At 48.0% G+C, this 21,332-nt stretch overlaps 1 protein-coding gene across 2 annotated transcripts in view; it reads right to left on the minus strand.

The window, feature by feature from the left end:
* The window catches only part of Maf (MAF bZIP transcription factor), a 309,968-nt gene that overhangs the window by 152,462 nt on the left and 136,174 nt on the right, over positions 1–21,332 (minus strand). Inside the window, exon 3 of one of the 2 annotated variants that reach the window (XM_046435196.2) lies at positions 8,087–8,101. The exons of the other annotated variant lie outside the window; for it this stretch is intronic. The gene's annotated coding sequence lies outside the window, so the exon portion shown is untranslated. Of the gene's footprint in view, positions 1–8,086; positions 8,102–21,332 lie in introns of those variants that run through there. 2 annotated transcript variants of the gene reach the window in all.

Genomic DNA, 21,332 nt, shown 5'->3' on the forward strand with positions numbered 1-21,332 from the left:
TGTAAGGGTGGGGACCACAGGGCCACCACCTGGACTATAGTGTGAGTGGCCCCATAGAATGGTGCCTGTGGTGACATCAGAGGGACCAAACAAGAAGGGCCCACATTCCCCTCCCCACGCTCAGCCTGAGTTGAGCTGCGGTTCTTTTTATGTACTTCATAAATTGGGCTTGTATTTGAAGGATCTACTTCAAAGAGAAAAAAAAATAATATTTGAAATCCACTGATCTTGGGATTCAATAGATGCCTTTTAACTGAATCAGCGAACTAAATGATCATGTGAAAAGAAAATAACCATTTTCTTTTTTTTTTTTTCAGGAAACTTGTACAAGAAGACTCTCAAATAGCTCCATCCTTTTTCTGCCCACTCAGAACATTTTCAATTAAAGGACGGAGACATCTGTGTTTCGGAGCCTGCCAGGTGCTTCTGAACCGTGCTCAGCCCACTAGAGCTGAGTTCAGCTTGCTGGGTAGGTTGGCTTGGGCTTGTCCCACGACAGATACCTGTGTCTTAACACAGCAGCTGCCCGGCTCTCTCTGGAGGCCTCAAGCCCACTGACAAGTAGTGATCTGATTTAAATGGAGTAGTGATCGCCCTGTCCTAGGGCACTTTCGTGGGTCTTGCCCAGTGCTAGGCACAGGTGGAAGGGAAGAGTTGTCACTCGGTACCTACAAGGCAGTGCCCCGGGAGCTCTGAGGGTATAAAAGCGTGTGGATGCTCAAGCCCCAGATACAAGTGGCATGGTGTTTGCCTATAAACAATGTACATCCTCCCGCAGACTTGAAATCGTCTGTAAATTACTATCATCTTTAATGGGATGTAATTTTATAAATAGTTGTTATTCCATGTTGTTCGGAGAATAGCAAGAAAAAAAGTCTGTACATTTCCACAATGATGCAGTTTTTTTTTTTTCCTGATTATTTTCCCTTCCCTTTTGGTTGAATCCACGGATGTGGAACTCTCGGGTGCGGAGGGCTGGCTGTATGAAGTCACCCAGGGCCCCGATCGCATGGAGCTGCTGTGTTCTATTGAGGGAGTCGGCCACGGCAGCCAGTGGTATGTTGGGCTGAGATGTGGGATGAGAGCAGAGAAGGAAGAGCATGGCAGATACAGGAAGGCTTCCTGGAGGAGGCAGCGTTTGAGTTGCTCATATTGGGGTCGAGAGCAGGTCATCTTGCCCAGACAGGGAAGGGCATTCTCCCAGAGCCAAGAGCATGGACTGAGGCTAGAGACCAGGATGACACAGCAGATTGGCGATGGCTCCTAGAGTCTGCACTTGGGCATGAGGGGGGTCTGGGTGGAGGCAGGGAGGGCATGAAGTGACCCTGGGAGGGAGGTGGGGACCAGATAGTGAAGGACCTTATGTGGCCTCCTAGGGACGTTGGAACCGATTTGCACTTGGCTGCCTTTGACTTTCCCTGAGATACTGGAATTAGGGACCTTCACCTGCTGCCAAAGAAAATGCCCCCCTTGATGTACCTTCTCCAGCTTCCCCTCCCTCAAGACGCGGCCAGAGCGCTGCCTTTTCCACAGGCCTCCTCTGACCTCCCCTGTTCCCTCGCGGTTCCCACCAGGGCCCTGTTCGGGGATTTTCCACTATGTCCTTGACTTTTGTTTGCTTTGCAGTTTCCCACAAGATCTCAAAGTCCAGGGGTCTCGTGTCTGTCTTGTCTCCATCTGAGGAGGGTCTGGCTTCGGAAGATGTGGGTTCGATTTCACCCCTAACGTTTGAATGTGCATGAAGTATCTAAGGCAAATAATTAAAAAAGTAAATAAGGCAAAATTTCTGCACCATTGACATTGGGACTCGGCAGCTTTCCATGGCAGGTGCTGTCCTGTGCCCAGCAGGGATTGAACCAGTTTCCTGGCCTCTGCCTGCTTGGCCTCCCCCAAGTTGGGATGGTTGCCCAACTGAGAACCACTGCTCCAAGCTGAGTCTTGTTCCCTTAGATGTAAAAATGGGGCTAGCAGTTCCTATAGACAGGGCCAGGCCTTTAGGAGCAAAGGCCATCATCGGAGTGAAGAGCCCAGCCCTGGGGTCAACAGGCACACCAAGTACAGAGGAAAGGCTGCTCTCCCCCAGGCACTCCGGAGCCCTGGGAGGCCAGGAGAGATAATAGGGAGGAGGTGATCCATCAGGACTTGTCCTGAAATCCCACAAGAGTCAGCAGCTCAGGGCTTCGCCTTGCCCTGTAGGTATGTAAATAGGGGAATTATCAGGACCAGCATCTGTGAGAGTTAAAACAGGAAGTCCTTACAGCTTCCTGTAAAAACACAAGTGACAAACTGGGGATAAACAGCTAGTACTAAAGAGTTATTCCTATGTCACTGCCAAACACCAAGCAGTTGTTCTCTGTCTTTGCCTGTCTCTCTCGTGCGTGCACACACACACACACACACACACTCATGCATAAGCATGCTCCCTCCAACAAGATGCACCATAAGAGTTGCTAGAAGCCTTGTTATGGAGTCAGATTTATTTGGGGTCAACTCTCAGATCTGCTACTGAGTGACTTTGATCCCTTTGCCTCTCTGAGCTGTATTTTTCTTTTTGACCCAGGGATAGGGGTGGGACCTACTTCACAGGGTTATGAGAATTTGGGGACACAACTTGTTTCGATAATGTATGCTTTTCTCACATAGATAATGTCCACTTGGGACCTAGTAAATATTCAAATAATATGTGTTCCTCTCCTTCATAGTAGTCTATGGTCAACGATTCTCCCATGGGCAATCCCAACTCCCCCAGGGAAGGGTCGCTGCTGGGGATGAGGCACATCAGCACAACCCATGACCTGCAGGAGAAGAAGAAGTTCAGCACCCTGAGGCCAAGTCCAGGGGAGGTCAGTGGGTGTGGTAGAAGGTCAACAGGATGAACTCTGTGGTCGGCACTCCTGAGTTCCAGTCCTGGCCCAGCACTAGCTGGACTGACCTCAGCCACCCAAGTTCACCAGCCCACCCTTCCAGACCTTTCTGGTCAGTGCCGTATGCCCCAGCAGCTCTGTGGTTAGAGAAGCTTGGTTCACTTATTCTCTTACCCACTTAGCCAACGTTTGCCGAGCTCCTGTTCTTCGCCAGACTCTGAACCAAGAACCAAGGATACAGAGGCAAATGAGACATTTGGGAGTTCAAGGAACTCAAAAGGGAGAATGAAAACCAAGCTCTCATAGAGAAGATAAGGCCAAAGGAAAGTCACAGAGAGCCACAGGGTCGGAGGGTAGTTTCATTCATCAGGATACACTGCCTTATGCCGCAATAACAAACAAGCCTCAAATCTCAGAACCTAAAACAAAAATACCAAGCATCTAGTATCCACTCTGAGGCTGAGGACCTCTTTGGGACACTTGTCCATGTCTCAGCTTTCCAGACTCTTCAAATCTATGGTTTCTCCACTTTAATCATGTGTTTTCAGCCATGGAGGCAGGAAAACAGAGACCAGGGGGTCATCCTGCCCAGGCTCTCCAGTGCTTCCATCGGAGGTGACATGCTTATGTCCTTTCACGTTTCATTGGACAAAACCAGTCACATGTCCATGCCAACCTAAGGGGTCATGCGCCCAGAGGCAGGGGAGAAGTAGAAATCCTGGCATGCAGCTCTAGCCTCTACCTCAAGGCGAGCCCCGCATGGGCACAGCTGCTGCTAGCTTTGCATTCTTTTTGCATTAGCAGTTAGCACAGTGGCTGGCACGAGATGGAAAGTCGATGTATCTTTGGAGAAGAAAGGAAAAAAAAGAAGGGAGGGAGGGACACAGTTGGGTAGTTCATGATGAGTCCAGCTGTCAAAGCCTCTTCTGCTTCCCAGGAGCAGAGCTGGGCATAGGGCAGAGAACTCTCCCTAAATTAGGAATGGGCAGTATGTGATTGAGGCTGGCCATGGGAGGTCCAGCTCACCATGGTCAGCACTCCGGTCCTGGATCATCTTTCTTCAGCTTTGAATTCTCCTAAGCCCCTGCAGCCTTGGGGTCACTGACAGCTCTTCCTCTCCCATTCCTGCCTGTGGCCTCATTAGAAAGAGCAGGGCTATGAGTCTGTTGGGCCTGGCTTTGGTTCCTGGACCCTCCCCTCTCGAGCTGCATGCCGCTGGGGGCTGGGGGCTCCTCACTCCATACACTTGAGCTTTAGTTTCCTCATCTATAGAGCAATGACTTCTCTCAAGTCACAGACCTTTCAACACAAGCTGGCTTCCCTCTTCCCTGTGGGGGCCACGCCCTTGAATCCTTGGGAACATTATATTACAGGCCTTGGAATGTCACTCCCCATAAAATCTGAGCTTCCCAGGCAGCATCCCCCTGGGGTGAGGACTTCCCTGTCTGCTGTCAACAGAACGCCATGTGTCTGGGTGCACCAGAGCGCACCACCTGTCCCCTCCCGGCAGCAGTGACAGAGGGGATGTACCGGCTTGGGGCTGGATGCAGCTGCTGCATGTGCCCCTGAGCTTCCACACACGGCCCCGGGTGGACGCTGTGGCAATTACTCACTGCTAATAATTATAGACAGGGACACCGTCGGGTAATGGCTGAGCAGCGCAGCAGAGCCCAGACGGAGGTCCTCAGTGCTTGATTCCGAGGTGTTCTGGAGGGTTCTTGGGGACTTGGGGACCAGGGTTCATTTGCCCATGAATTATTGGGCAGTGTCTTGTGCCAGGCTGTGTCACCCTGTGGGGTGCTACAGAAATAAGTATGAGAAACACGTTTTATGTGTATAAACTCTTCGAAATGCCACTGCTTCTGTTTTTCTTCACTGTGATTCAATACATTCAGAGAATTAAAAAAGGAAGTGGTTGATGATTAAATTGCTAAAAAGTCAGCGATTTATTGTGACTTTCATAGAATCTTATTTTAAAGCCGTGAGTTGGTACATTTCATTCAGGCAGAAGTGCCCCCCTTCCCCGCCCCCGCTTCCAACGGTACCGATGAAGAAACAGAGTGAGAGAGAGGGAAGAAAGAAATGACTCAGGCCCCGGGAACCCAGGGCTCCAGACTCCTCGTGGAGCACCAGCTCTGCCCAGAGATGAGGCATGGGACTAGAATCAGTCCACTGCTGGACAGAAAGCAGGGGGCAACCTGGGTGGCTTTGGCACTTTCCGTGTGACATTGGGGAAGCCCCACTGTTGCTTTGGGACGACTGAAGGTAGCAGCGTGTTCTCTGGGAGAGAAGGATTATCGTGGTCACCGTGACAGTGATCAGAATATTCTTATCAGCACACCTGCTTTATTTTCAAGTCAGGAAAACCAGAATTCGGGCAAACACCTTTTTTCCCCAAAACGCCAGAATTCCCAGAATTCCCAGGAGAGTTCTCTGCCCTATGCACAGTGACTCCTTGCACCAGTGGCCTTGTTAAGAGTGACACTCGCAAATAGAGACGTTTCTCACTCCTCCCAGAGCAGGAGTTGGAAGCACAGGGAGCACAGCCTGGCTCCCCTTCTCTTTGAGGCCTCTTCAGGAGACGGGGGCAGTAATAGAACCTAATTCTTTAATGGACTCCGGGTGCATTTCGTTCTTGCAGCTTGAGGTCTTTAAAAAGCCTGCGGTGAATTACACTGACATAAACCTTTTATAGAAACAATCAAATATCACTTGGTAAAATAATTAGCACAAGAATAGCACCAAGTCAGTCTGTCTGACAGTCTGTGCCAAATACCAAGAGGCCTCCTGCCAGCCCCCATCTCCACCCTACTTGGAGGGTAAAGAGGGTAAGTTTTCTGTCTCTCTCAGCGGGGCTCCCAGAGAGAATGAGGTGAAGGTCCACGCATGCTCTTTGGCTGGGTTATGTTCTTCTGGGTTGGGGGCCAGATGGTACAGGGGCAGAAGGGAAAAGAGATGGAGGGAACAGTGCATGTTGGGGCTCCCGGCCTCCCTGGGCCTGACCAACTTCCCTTTCTGGGTGCCGGAGGGTCATCCACCCACCCCCACCCCCATGCCATGGCCCTCTAACTTCCCGCCTGGCTTTCCAAGTGTTTTCTCTTGTTGACCAAATATCAGGAGGTTGCTTTTGTTTATGAGTTTTGGATAAAGTATCTCAGGAAAGGAGTGTCCCCTCTCGGGTCCAGATAAGAGGCTGCTGAAGAGCCGGGCGCACGTTACTTCCATGATAAAGCATCCGTGTTTGAGCCTGGAATTGGGAATTCTTAGAAAATGATAAACCTCAGAGTTGCTGTGCTTGCTTTCACCCAGAGAGACCCCTGCACCAGTGGCCTTGCCTATGGGCGGGTGTTCCCCCAGTGTGGGCCTGGCTCTGAGCAAGAGAATACAATCCTTTAAATAAAAAAGGAAAAAGAAAAGACTGTTTTCCCTCCTCTCATGTGTGCAACTGGCTGAAGTCAGAAAAACAGGGGCCAATTTTCTTGACTAGTCTGAAGCCCGATGGTTCCATCTCATATTGTTTCAAGGACAGAGGCTTCAGCCCCGCTGGGCTTGAGAGACCATCTTCCCGCGTCACCTTTAATTTAGCTGATAGATAGGAAAAAGAGTTGAGTTTTAAAAATAAACAAGCCTTTCTCATTAGCTGGGGCAGCTATGGGGCAGGGGCCTCACGGTCAACTGGGAACAGCTCCGGAGGAAGAAAAGAGCCCCTGATCTGTGCACAAAAGCCCTGTACCTGTCCCCCCCCCCCCTTGGCTGGGGGTGATTATCCACTCATTCTGTGTGACAGACAGAGAGGGGAGTTTAGCAAACCACAAAATTTCCTAATTAGCACACTGGGAATTCTTCCGATGGCAATTTGGAATAAAAAAGCAGGCAGCCCTGTGGTGAGAGGCTGAGGGAGAAGAAAAGAAAAAAAAAACAAATAAATAAAACAAGGGAGGAGGGGAGAAGCAAGAGGCTTGCTCCCTCAAAGCACAGAAAACAGTTCTGGAAGTTTTTCATATGCAACAGATTTTTGTTCTCCCGAGATGGCGGCTCACACCTGGCAACACGCTCCCCGGGCACCGGCCATATGTAAGGGCACGGGGTTCGGTGACTTACTGTCGGCAAGATTTATGGAGATGATATATGATCAGCATTTTTCACCTTCTCATATCAGCCGCAAACACGGAGAGGCAGGAGCCCCCCACGGCCTGGTTGGGTGGAGCTGTGGGGTCCCCACACAGGGCCCCCAACAAACTCCAGCCCCGCTGGGTGCCACAGCCTCCTCTTAATAAAGGATCAGGCCGAGGCAACGGCGGCAACAATTTATTTGATTAAAATGGGCTACTCTGGAGCTATTTTGTGGTATGTTAATGAGGGCTATATCATAGACATTTATTAAATTAGATTTCATAAATGTCAGCACTGTTTGCACAGGAAATGCACCCGGCTAAATGTGGGCCGAGCTCGGAATTAATGTCCCCCCCCAGGAGAGAGCACATTCCTGCCTGCCCGGAAGGTGTGCGCCCCGGTGGGTGGGTGCGGGCCATCGAGGCTCGCCCAGGTTTAATATTAGCGCTGGACAAACACAGCAGTTTGGGCCCATCCAGAGGGAGCGGGGGGGGGGGGGGGAGGCTGAAAGGAGGGAAATAACAGAACTGAACACTTCCGTGGAACAAGCCGTCAGCCCTCGGTGTCACAATACTCCGGCTTTCCCTTACATTAGAATCAGCACAAACACGCGGTGTTCCAGAAAGCAGCGCAGCAGAGGAAATGGCACTGGTGGCGAGAGGCACAGTGACTCCTTGTCATCGGCCCCCAGTGGTTCCTGGGCTCTGAGTGCTTGAGACCCAGGGCAGCAGGGGAGCACTGGCAAAGCCACCTCAGGCTTGCAGGCCTCACCACACTGAGCCAGGTCCCTCTGGGCTCCCTTGTCACCTCTTATCTTTACGCCTGCTCTGGGAGGGTTGGGGCTGTTGGGTTTCTCTTTGAAGAAACAAACAGGCCAAATAAGAACAGCACAGTGAAGAGAATTTCTGGAGACAGACAGATTTCCATCCCAGATGCCATATTTCGGAGGAAAATCTAAACCAATCCTATCTTGGGGTGAGAAAGAAATCTACTTTATTTGCACAAATCAGGGGTGCAGCTTTAGGGGGACAGCTATGGGGATATCACCATTAGTCATTAACAGACTGGGCGAGTCTACTTTGCAAACTTCGTTTTCTTTTGTGACCCAAGGCATTTTAAATCTCCTGCAAAAAACAAGAAAAATAAAAATTAAAAAAAATGTTTTCCACTCTCACTTTTCATGGAGAGTCCTCCTGGAAGAACTAGTGAAATTTTAAAAGAGTGCTACGCATGATTTTCTGTTTAAACCTATTTGACAATTCTTCTGCATCTTCTTTAAGAAAAAAAAATAAAATAATAATAATGCGACAGTGATTGTGGCCAGCCCCTGCAAAAGTGCAGTAATCCAATAACATGCCTATGGATTGGGGAGACAGGCTAATTCTTTGTGTTCATTCTGACAGAGGCACTTGGAAAAAACAAAATCAATAAGATTGATCCTTCAGATGTGCATCAGTGTTCTTGGATGGTGAACAAAGTGTGTGTCACTTTATATGTGATTCTGTGGGCATGAGGCCACCAAAGGACACGGCACCCACTTTGGGCAACAGCAGAGGTAAACAAAAACCTCTGAGCGCGGCCAGGTTTCCGAACACAGTGGCAACACGCCGACGCACCCTCCCCACACCAAGAAAGGAGAAAGGAAAAGCAGCTGCTGGCTTTTCTTGTTTTTAACAGTAGTTTCAGCTCCACGGCGACTTCCCGCCTGCCCTGTCCCCGCCGTGCCCGGCTTCCCCATTCTCAACATCCCTGCACCAGAATGACACATCGGTCACCTATCTTGGCACAGCATTATTGCCTAAATTGCAAAGTTTACATCAGGGTCCCTTTTGGTGTTGCATACTGTGTGGGTCTGGACAGATAAAAACTGACATGTGTCCCCTGCTCTAGTATGGTACAGTAAAGTCTTCTGTGCGCCACCTTCACTCCCTCTCTCCCCTGAAGCCTGCTAAGTGCTGACCTTTTCACTGTCTCCACAGTTCTGCCTTTTCTGGAACAGGAGAGAACTGGCATCAGAGTCGACAGAGCTTTTCAGACTGGACTCTTTCACTTAGTCCCATGCACCTGACTTTCCCCCACTTCTTGGCTTCTTCGGATTGGAAGACATGTCCCAAGGGAAAGCGATGCACATTCCACACCAAGCCAGAGAAGAGGGAAAGAAAGCTGGCCCACTTGGCCAGGGAAGTCTCGATGGGAACAGGGCAAGGTAGGATCACTGTTCATCCTGGGTGGAGGACAGAGGCTTCCGGAAAAATAAAGCTGGGCTAATGCGCTAGTTTGCTTTGCTTTATTTTATACTCATGATCACATTTTGGTACTGGGGATTGAACTCAGGGGCACTTGGCCACTGAGCCACTTCCCCAACCCTATTTTGTATTTTATTTAGAGACAGGGTCTCACTGAGCTGCTTAGCACCTCACCATAGCTGAGGCTGGCTTTGAACTCATGATCCTCCTGTCTTAGCCTCCCGAACCACTGGGATTACAGGCGTGTGCCACTGCACCCAGCTCATAACCACATTTTGAGACTTGTTTGGCATACTGTTTACTTCCTAAAAGTTAGCTTAAAAAAAAAAGAAGTCATTTAGTGAGTGACATCAAAGTGAAGTGTCTTTGCTTTTCATAAAGGCCAGACATTTTTTTCTTCTTTTTCTTTTTTTTTTTTTTTTTTGTTTTTTTGTTTTTTGAGCTTATTAGTACTCCAATGAAATGAAATTAAAAGAAAGTATCCACACATTTGATTTTCTCAGCTTTTTAGGGGTGCTGAGGTTTCTTAAGTCCTGGGCTAAAAGGACACCTCTACCACTTTGCCTATAAGACCCTGAGTGGGCCACACAGACTTCAGGACAGAGCTCCTTTGTCTCCACCTCTTTAAACTAAGGATAGGACTTTTGGAGTTTAGGAGCAAGCAGGTAGCCTGGGCTGTACCTCGTATGCACTTGGGGTTTAATAGATGCCAGCTTTTCTCATATCCCTTTCCCTTTTGGTCATATTTAGCTTATGGGTGAATATGACTTAAATATCACTAATTCGTTCACTCATTGGATAAATATTTAATGAAGACATATCTAGGCACTAGGGATGTATTAGGGAGTAAAATGTCCATGCTTCACAGAGAAGCAGATCTGCGTTATGCAAATAAATAGTAAGATACCATCAGATATGAAGAAAATGAGAGCGTTGGAGTCATTGAGTGCCTGGAAGGGGAAACCAACTAAATAAGGTAGCCAGCAGGGGTACTGTGAGGGGTGACATCTACACAGAAAAGTAAGGAGAAGGCAGACAAAGTCAAGAGGTAGGGTATTCCCAGGCAGTTGCCAAGTAGCTTACAGATGTCCAGATAAACATGAATTGCACACAAACAACGATTAAGTATGTCCCAAACCTTGCATAGGATGTACTTGCAATAAAAGAATTGTTAAATGCACTCTGCATTTTTCTTCACTAAATCTAGAAACACTGCTCTAGGGGAGGGCACTTCCAGGACAAAGGAGATGTAGTGAAATGAGCGCGGTTTATCTGGAGAGCATAAAGGAGGCTGCTCTGTCCAAAGCATGGAAGATGTGATGTCAGAGAAGAGGTTAGGGGCCTACCGCAGGGTGTTGGTGGTCATAATGAGTCTGGGCAAATCAGACACAATGATTTGTGTGTTCAACCCATGGAATTATCTGGGTCACAAACGGCAGAGGTTGGTGATCTACAGCCAGTGGGCCATGTTTGGCCCACCATTTGTTTTTGTAAATAAAGTTTTATTGGAATCCTGTCACTCTTTTGTTTATATAGCAACCATGGCTGCCTTTCTGCTATCACAGCAGAGCTCAGCAGTTGTGATGGAGACTGTATGTCTCATAAAACCTAAAATATCTACTCTCTGTTCCCTCACAGCTGAAGTTTACCTACTCCTGACCCACGACATAAAAAAGCAAAAGGTGGGGCTCCTGGGGAGCAGCTGTGTTGAGTTCTCACTTCATCCCACTGTTCTTTCCTATCTTTCTCTCTTGTGATTCATATCCAATTGGAAACTAAAGCTTTTCAGGGATGTTTTAAAATGGGCAAGTTTTGGGGTGCTTCAGTCTGGTACTAAAATGGAAAGAAAACTAATTGGATTCCATCACGTGGCTGCTAACCTCAGGGGACATGTCACTCGCCAGTGGCAGCGTGCTCATCAATGGAGACTCATTTCTTATTTCATAGACTTTGCCCACTAAGATGACTGCAAAGAGATGCAGACGTCAACATGGGCCGGGAAAGTGTTGGTAGCTTCCGCCAATCACGTGGTGGTCAACGCAGGGCTCAGGCAGACCTACCTAATGTCAAGGGCAACTGTGAAAGGAAATACCCTGTTTCTGTTGGGGAAAATCACATGAAGATGAAGCTCTACTGAGATGTTGAAAAATAAAGCTTTTAAAAGGTAATGTTAGAAGAAGAGATGAGCCAGAGATGGAGGCTCAACAGATTAGACTGAGAGTCCAGAGTCTTCCACTGGGCAGCTTGGGCAAGGGCTGTTTCTGCAGTCTGGGTCTCTTCTTTATAAAATGACAATGCTCCCACCCAAGTTTGCATGTGACTTCTGTGGGTCCCACCTACTTTTGACTTTGCCAGGCCCCTCCTGAATTATAACAAATTAAAAAATAATCAAAAAGGGAAAGTTCTATTTAGGGTGCATTAGCATAAAGATAGATTTACTCCAGGCTGGATTGTATTTGTTTGTTCCTTCTGATGTTAAAAGAAATTAAAATGTTTCCGTGGGCCCTTAAAAGTCTCCTGAGCCCTAGATTCTGTGTTCACTGGGCCTGCTGGAATAGTCGGCCTGGGTCCCCACCCGCTTCTGGGAGCGTGGTAGGAAAAACATGTCATGAGTGTTATGGATGATATACTAATACAAATAGCTTTTTACAACCAGAAGACTCATGTTACATCCAATATGTTGAATGACACCTGTAAAGATAAATCCAATATCTCGTCCCAATATCCATACATTTTTTAAATAGAAAATGAGAAGAATATAGATGACCACACAAAGGAGAAAATAGAAGTGACTCATCATATGCTCTGGCCCAGAAAGATCACTCTTAACATGTGTCACCTACCCTCATGTGCGTCATTCATAGGAAGGTGAATTTTTGTTGTAATAGAATAGAAACAAACTCGATATCCTTTATTTATTTTGGGTCATCCGTTTTCCCCCCATTTACCCAAAGATAATGGATATTTTCCATCACATTGATTATTCTTTTATACCATCATCTTTAATTATATCATAGTATCCCATGTTGCAAACTTAGCCACACTTATTTATATGATCTCCTCTCACCGGGCAATTCCCGTCTATTTTTTTTTTTAAGTTACTATTACAACGTTGTGATGGACATGCTGTGGCTACATCTTGCACATAACTCCATGATGACATTTTTATTTTTAAAATGAAATTCCTGTGGGATTAGTGCTATCTGGAGCACAGCTTTCGTGGATTAAAAAAAGATCTTACTGCACTCTTTGGATCAAAAGCAGCACCAAATAAAGGGCACAATTAATGGTCCAGGCACTCTGCAAGCTCCGTCCCTAGGCTGGGGACTTCTCTCTGCCACCCGTGAGAGCCCATTGAATAATTCAGCAAGACTCCCATTCTTTTCTCTTTGAAATTAAACATAGATGCCATGAAAATCAGTTGATACCTAAATAACTGATTAGTCATTGGCCACTAGTAAGAAAAACATCAGTTTCTAGAGAAAGCATCAACAGCTAATTGGAACGCTACTCCTGATTTTTCTATGTTCTGCAATCTGTGGGGCTGAGTCCTAGTTCTACCACATGTTAGTTGGTCTGCTGCGTGAGCTGCTTGTACCAAAGTCAATTCTCTGTGAACCTGAAAAACAGATGCTACGGCCCACAAGATGAGGACTAGTTAGCTAGGGATGCAACGTAGCTGGCATGCTGCTGGGTACAGAGTTGGGGTGCAGTTTTACACCCCCCCTTCCTATTACTCAAAGAATCATGAGTAAGGCTTCCCACCCACCCAATGCAAATTAGATAATGTGATAAAAATGGGCTGCTCCCCTCCAGCCAAGAAAGATACAGAAGTACAGAAGGCTAGGTGATTACTTGGATTGATTCTGGGGGGTTTTTTTTGCCATTTTTTTTTCATAATTTTGATTTGTCTCTGAATTGAATGAAATGTTCTGCTGAATGTAAAGAGAGGCTTTGGAAAGGCGCTTGCCTTAGAATTGAGGCTCGATTATTTAGTAATCTCTATCAATTTTGCCTATATACCGAATTCCTGGAGAGTAAACTTCCTACAAGGATCCTACAGAGTGAATCCTGTTACACCCATCTAACTGAGAAGCAAACAGAGGGTGGGGGAGTCTAGTTGTTTTCATGTCACTCAGCCAATGAATTCCAGAGGCAGAATCAGAACCCAAGGCCCTTATTCCACAGGAAGTACCCAGGGAATTCTTGGTATGTGACTGAGAGCCGCGTTAAGTTATCTTTACGCCTTCTGCATTCTTCTACATACTGCTAGATACTTCTGGATATTTCCAGGGCTTTCCTTCCTCTTATCCTTGTGCTGTCCAGTACTCACAGTAGCCACTAGTCATATGTGGTTAGCGAGCACTTGAAACAGAACCCATGCCGCAAACTTTTCAGTATGTTTTGAACAACCAAGATAAGTGAATCTCCGTTTTCAACTGTCAATATTATGATACCTATCAAAGCTCTCTGATACAGTTTTAGCACCCTAATAGAGATGCTGCTATAAGTGTAAAATACACACTGGATCTTGAAGTGTTAGTGTGAAAAGCAGGATGTAAAATATTTGGCTTATCATTTTTTAAAATTACATAGTGAACTAATACCTTAGCTATATTGGTTCAAAGAAAGTCTGTTATTGTTATTATAATGAATTTCATTTTAATGCTTCCACTCCAAATTTTTTTGGTAAGGTTGTACATGCTATGGGTAGAAAACTCTGGAAATTACATGCCATTGCATATTTAAGCTATTATTGAGGTTTTAGAAGAGAAAAGAAAGTAACAAATAGGCAAATTGAACAAATTGCACAGTGACTGTAGATGCAATTCAGAACCATATTTAGAGGGAAAGAGCCTTGTTCAGGTGGCTTAGGTTGAAGCTCCCACAGGACACATTTTGACCGCCACCTGCTGTGTCCTGGGCCACCCAAACATAGGCAGCAGCCTCAGCTGGGCCCAGACTGTACTTCTGATTAGCCATAACTACCTGCTTCTGCCCATGGACAGTTCTGCTACTGATCAACTTGCTCAACAACTTCTTATTCATCTGTTTGGAGCTGGTGACATCAGTCCAGTGATCTGGGACTGTGTCTGGAGGAGAGGTGTGTAGTGGCAGTTGGGCACAGACCTCTTTGCAGGCCACGTCTTTCTGGGGGCACAGTGAAGAATGCTCCTTCCTTCCACCCAGCAAGCTCTGCGTGAAGACCCTGTCAAACCCCTCTCTCTCTCCACTCTCTCCACTCTCTCTGCCTTTCTGCCTCTCATTTCATCACTGTGACCAAAATACCTGACAAGAACAACTTAAATGAGGAAGACCCCGTTTGGGGCTCATGGTTTCAGAGGTTTGGTCTATGGTTGGTAGACTCCATTGCTCTGGGCATGGTGGAAGGGCATGGCAGAGTCATGTTTCTCAGAGAGGGAGAGAGAGGATCCAGGGATAAGATATATTCCAAAGGCACACCCCCAGTGACCTAATTCCTCCAGCCATGCCCCACCTGCCTACAGTTACCACCCAGTAGTTCATTCAAATTATTAATCCATCAAATGGATTAATCTACTGGTGAGTTTCCAGCTCATCATTAAATAATCCCCGCTCCGAACATTCCTGAATTACCTAACATAAGAGGATTTTTTTGTAGGGTGGGGATACTTCACATCCAAACTATAACACTTCTTCCTAAGGTCATGGAAGGGGGGGCGCTGACCAGTTCTGGGGCCCCCAGAGGCAAATGAAACAGCTGCGATAAGAAAGTCTCCGTAAGGGTTGGGGAATGGCCCCCATGAACAGATCATTCTGGAAATAGTTTATTTCAAGTTCATTACCGGGCAAGAATGAGGCTAAGATGTCCCAGGGACAAGGCCGATGTCTTTAAATGCCTGTAGGAGAAGGTCCTCTACCAGCTTGCTTTGCACATCAGGGTGGCCTTGGGACCTTCCTTGGGAACCTAGAATTTCCTACAATGAAGAGGTTGAGCTTCATGCTGGACCGGTCCATCTCTGGGTGCGTTGGGATTATTCCATAAAGAGTCAACCCAAATATCCCCCCTGCTGCTCTGGTACCTGCTGGCTGAGAAAGCCCAGGCTGGTTCTGAGACCCGGTAGGGGCTGAGGGGAGGGCAGTCAACTCCCTCCCTTCCTCTCTTTCCTAGCTTTTTCTGTCCCTTGGCAGGAGGTCTCCCCTCTGAGGAGCGCCCCACCCCCTCGCCTGAAACTACAAGATTAAGCAAATTGCCTTTAATTAGAACTGCAGCCATTTCCAAAGAAGCCGAGCAGGGGGAGCAGGCTGGGAGAGATTCCTGTCCAGGGCGGGCGAGTTCGGAGCCCACCTAAAGCAGCAACGTTGACCTCTCATCTCTGGCTCCCTGGGCCCCCACCCCGGTGGGCAGGCCCCTGGGACGTGCACCATGAGCAGAGACTTGAGCTGCAGACGGGGAAAGCTGGAAGCCCTTAGTTTCCTCTGGAAAAATCAAATCCAGACAGTTTCTGGGGCCGGTGCCTCTTGCATCCACCTGATGCTGGCGTCTGTGCAATATTCAACACCATTGCCTCGGACCGGCCTGCAGGAAGGGTGTGGCCATAACTGGTAGCTCCTGCTAGAGGGCCTTCAACCGTTTGCTGGAGGTGGGGGCATGAGAGGCAGGAGAAAGGGAGGAATGCAGGCTGCGCGGCAGGGACCCGCCAACATCCTCCTCTCTGGAGTTCTGGGCTGAGGACCAAAGTCTTCCCGCCCCACTCTGGTTCCGGGCCAGGCAGCCACCGCAGGCCCCCTTCCTTCTAGAAGCCCCAAATGGAGCGCCAACCAGCTTCCCGCTTTGGCTCTCTGCTCCCTCCTCCCCTCCCCGCACCCACACATTTTATGATGATAATTGGAAAGGAAAGAAAGGTAGCAACGCGTTGTTTACAATGCAATTAACATCTGAATAATTTACTGTGAAATAAGCTGGAGCTATATTGAGCGCACCCAGCCTGCTCCCTCCCCCGCCAGACCTTGGGCGGGGCCCTGTCTGCTCCTGTCCCTGGGCTGAGCCTAGGGCCCCCTACAACACCTCCCCTCCTTTGACAAAGTCTACTGCATGGCTCTGTGCAGCAACGCGTCTGCCCCTGCCCAGCCCCTCTCCCTCAAGGCTGCCCACCTGGGTCTGCCGCCCTGCTACCCGCCCATCCAGGAGAAGGACCCTGGGCCTGTATGGCGAGAACATTTCCAGAGAATGTCTGTGGAGTGTGGCAGGCGAGGCCAGGCCTCTGGGTGGTGAGGTGGGGGCACTGCAGGCCAGAGGGTGCATGACAGCCCCCCCCCCCGGGCTCAGCCTACAGAGCCTCTGCTTTCTCCACCGTGCTGACAAGGCTCAGAGACACGTCTCACCACCCAGCTCAGAGCTTTGCCTTGCCCTCTGACCTTGGCCTCAGCTGTCCTCCCTTTCTGGGTGCAACATCTTAGGAAGGTGAATGACATATTGGGTTTCAAGTGATTCTGAACAGGAGCTGAGTTTGGGGCTGTGGGAAGTTCTTGCCCTGAACAGGGTAGAAGGGAGATATCCTCCTTTTTTGCTATTCTTGGAAAAATGTCTTTAATCTGCAAGGATACATAGTTAACCAGTTGGTTTTATATCTTGGGAAGCTGCAGGGCACCCTGGTTTGAATTTAAAAAGGGGTCCTCTTCTCCCAGGTAAAGGGAGCCCCCATTTCATTGCTGTAACAGGGGCCAGGATGGGGGATGAGCATGTAGGCTGGAGGTCCACCCTCGCTGTCCCTCCCCCAAGAAGTTTTGTGCAGTAAACAACCCTGCTGTCTGTACACAGAAGTCTGGGTAGCTGGTAATGGAAGTGGCATGGCAGTGTGATCATAATTCCCCAATTCTAACACACAGGCTGCTGGTGGTCATAGTTAGCAAGGAGGAAAGGCCATGGAGCCACCAGAATAGATTTAAGTCCCACCTGGGCTATGCACTAGCCAGGTAGCATCAGCCAGTTTATTTAACCTTTCTGAACCTCAGTGTCTTTGGTAGCATAGGGCACACATAGCACACATCCCATTAAGTGTTTAAATATGGCCGTATTCTGTACGCATTGGTGGCTGAGCAAATCATTTTGTCTCTCTGGGTCTCAGTTTCTGTATATTGGAAGAGTGACTTTATTCAAAGTACCACTTGAAACGGGTAATTAGACACCTCCACCAGAAGCCGTGGCTTAGTGTGTCTCTCTTCGCTAACAAATGCCAACTTGTGTTTTCTGGCTTGGAAGCACCAGTTCCATAAACCTCAACGGCTGTTTTATCCATTTCACTACCAGTGGAGATCGAAAAGATCAAGGCTTTTTGGCACAAGAAACTAAGATTTTTTGTGACTTCTTGAGATGCTATGGTTTAAGTATGTTGTCCCCCTTCCAAACTCCTATTGGAGTTTGATTCCCAATGCAATGGTGCTGAGAAGCAGTGGAGTTTGAGAAGGGGCAGGATCATTGGGAGGGAATTGATGCCACTCTTATCCCTGAATTGCTCATCACAAAAGCAGGGTGCTCCAAACTGAGGCCAGCCTGAATGTTTCATCTCTCCCAAGCATTTACCTCCCCTCCGCTCTTCCACCATATCATAGGACGGAAGCTCCCACCAGCAGTTACTGACTTGCTCTTGGACTTCCTGACTTCCAGAACCATGAGCTAAATAAACTTCTTTCCTTTATAAATTACTCAGTCTCAGGTAATCTGTTACAGCAACAGAAAAGGACTAAGACATGGGTTCCCATGGAATCCATGCTCAGAGAATCACACAACCATAGGTGGGGTGGATGTGGATGCCTTAGCTCCCTTACCCCATGCCATGGGTTGAAAGGGGTCACCCCACCTTGCATTCATATATTAAAGACTGACTTCCAGCATCTCAGAATGTTACCTCGTTAGTGAAATAGGATCTAGGATCGTGGCAGATGTAGTTAAGTAAGATGAGGTCATACTGCAATAGGTTGATCCCTATATCAATATCACTTCTGTCTTTATAAGAAGGGAAAATCTGGACACAGACACATGGAGAATGTCATGTGACTGTGAAGGCAGAGATCAGGGTGGTGCACAGACAAGCCCGGGTACATCAAAGATGGCAGCAAAGCACCTGCAGCCCTGGGCGGTCTCCCTCACAGCCCTCAGAGTGAGCCGCTCTGCCCACTCTGGGATCTTGGAGCCCTGGCCTCCACCAACATAAGGTAACGGGTTCCTGTTATATAAGCACCCAGTTTGCGCTATCGTTTTATGCCAGCCCTAGCAACCTGATCCGTCAGGTGAGGGAGTTCCTTCTCTGTGGATCTGCAGCCCTCAGCCATCAGGGGATCCAGGTCTGGACCTCCCCAAAGTCACACATTCTGCATGTCCCGGTCCCTGCAATGGTTCATGAACTGTCAGAAATGTGAGTCTTAAGTCCTTCATTGCCAAAGGTGACTGCAGTTATTTATGCTCCTCTTTTCCACAAAGGGTTCCACATAACTTAAGGGCAAGTAGCTAAAAGTAAGGTGGTACAATGAATGTCAATAGAATAGCATGACCAGGAGGAAAAAAAAAAACTGACTTAAAGGGTCACTTGGAGCACGGGGCCTGAGCAAGGGAAGCTCTCCCATGTCTGACTGCGGGGCTTTCTCTCTGATCTGGCCACCAGGAAGCTCAGGCTGGCATTTGCAGCTCGGCTGTCTCCCCATGGAGAAGGCTCCCGCCCAGCGAGGGAAAGCTTAGACTCCCCTGTCCTCCTTCCTGCCTGCCATCATGCACCTGGTGCCCCTGGGTGCTGCACCCCGAGCGACAGTACAGACTCAGTGCAGAGCTGAGTCTCAGGCTCTTGAAGACAAACATTGAGAAAATTTACACTTAAAAAATCCAGATGATTGCTTCCTTCTTAATGGGCAAGAAAAATCAGATTGAAACTCCCACATAACAATGGTGAGGAGAGTGGCCCCTCCAGATGGGGCATAGACCGTCCCCCCTCCTTCTGTCCCAGTCCCTCCCACTCCCTGGGGTCCGCCCAGGAGGCCCCCACACGTTCAGCGTGTGCCAGGCATCTTAGCATGCTAAGGGCAAGGCTGCGTGGGAGTGACAGCTCTTCCCATGGTCTCTGTCAGGGAACCGAGGGCCAGAGCCAAGTAGGCAGAAATGGGGGGAACACCCCCCAAGTTGTGTGCAACAGACAGCCCAGAGCTGCACACTGGGCCCTGCAACGTGGGGTGACGTGCCTGAGATCACCTAGGTGGGAAATGCCGGTGCCCCAGGAAGGACCACAGTGAAGTTAATAAAAGAATCTCGAGGGCAGAGTGGGCTACCCAGCTGAGGGTCAAGGACGTACAAACACACACACACAAACACACACACACACAAACACACACACACACAGTGACACGCTTGCAAACGTTGAACAGCCAGCTTATTGGAGGGAGGGGGGAACCCTAACTTGCTAAGCTTGCCAACTTCTCCCGAGTAAATGCTCCCACCATGGCTGACTCCAGGCTACCCTTGTGAAGACAATGGCCTGCAGATACCCGAGATTTAGCAATTGGCTTTTACCCACAGGCATAAGCACACCTCAGCTTATTTGCCACTAGCTCCTCTAGACTCACAAAAGTCAACTCTTAATTTATGTACTGTTTTACATTATGTATTATGTTATGTTATATATTATGTTGTTAAAAGTGTACACATGTACTTTTAATACATAGTATATAGTTAATAAATAATATATAATTTAAATAGATAAGATACGATTTTAATAAATAATATAGTTTTAATAGAGAACGTAATCATTCATACATATTTTATTTCTAATAAAGATTATGTGATAAAATAACATAAATGTTGCCTTTTAAAAAATTATAAAGAAAGGGGAAGAATACCCGCAAATGTTCGTCCCTTCCTGCTATCCATGAGAACGCAGCTTTCCTGAATTGATAGAGTCCAGGGAGAAGCCTGGACCCGGGTACGGGCTGCTTCAGGAGTGATGGAGTGGATTCCAGTGAGCAATGACTTGTTAATGGTCTTCAACTGCTGACGGGCTGTGTCGGCCCGGGATCTGGCAGCTTATCAACTGGGAGCGATTGCTGCTGGGTTCCCACAGAGCATGGACCTTTCAAAGAAGATTCCACCCTGTCCTAGACCGGTGTGGCTTCACCTCCGAGGACTGTCTTGCTGAGGCTCCACTTCACACACCTACACAGTACACCCATGGCTATGCACCAACAGGTGTACATATGCACACACAGGCAGGTGAACATGCATATGTATACACACACAAATGTATTCACACACATAGGCACAGCACCCCCCTTTAAGAAACTTCCCATATATTACTCCAATGAATTGAAAGCCTTGATTTCCCCCAAAGTCAAGGTCAGTGCTATGCCTAGGAAAACAAGAGTCTTCTGTGACCAAATAGATGCAGCCAACAGGGAGGTTTTTGGAAAGTGCTATTCATGTGAGTTCAGGCTATGCCGCTGAGATGTCACGAGTCAGTCACCTGCTGTGAGGTGGGAGGATGCTGCCATGTCCCTTTGCATTTTCCTAGGAGGAAACTGAGGCTCAGGAAGCTAAAACAGTTTGCTCAGGCACACACACACACACACACACACACGGCCAGGGACAGTTTTTCTAACAAGTCTATCTCTGAGGGCCTTTCTCTTTTCTCCAAAAACTCATCCTTCCGGTCCCCATACTAAGAGTGTCCTGGTTTCAGAATTTCCATCCAACGCCAGTCTCCCCTCCGTGCACACAGATATGCCCAATCTCTTTCCCCTGCCCATGGGTATTTTTTACAGTAACCAACAGATTCAGGACTTGGCAGCTAAAAAAAACCTTAAGATTAAAAAATTCGTCTTCCACAAATGGCACAAGGAGGAGCCCATAGCGTGCAAGACAAGTGTGGTCTTCAGTTCAAAGGGAAGGGGCCTGCTCTTTGGAAAGCTCATTAGACAAGCAGGGGGCAGGAGGCAAAGCCAAAAGACCTGTGATTTGAGACTTCTGGTCGGGCAAAACTTCACGGAGGCATGTGAAACCCAAGAGTCCCTTTAGAAAAGAGCCCAACTCTGTTGGAAATGAGATGACTGTACTTTCAACCTAGGGCCCTTTACCCAGCACTTGCAAAGC

This window comes from Marmota monax, unplaced genomic scaffold, assembly GCF_021218885.2.
Source record: "Marmota monax isolate L192 unplaced genomic scaffold, Marmota_monax_Labrador192_F-V1.1 WCK01_AAM20220418_F8-fsc00024, whole genome shotgun sequence".
NCBI lineage: Eukaryota > Metazoa > Chordata > Mammalia > Rodentia > Sciuridae > Marmota > Marmota monax.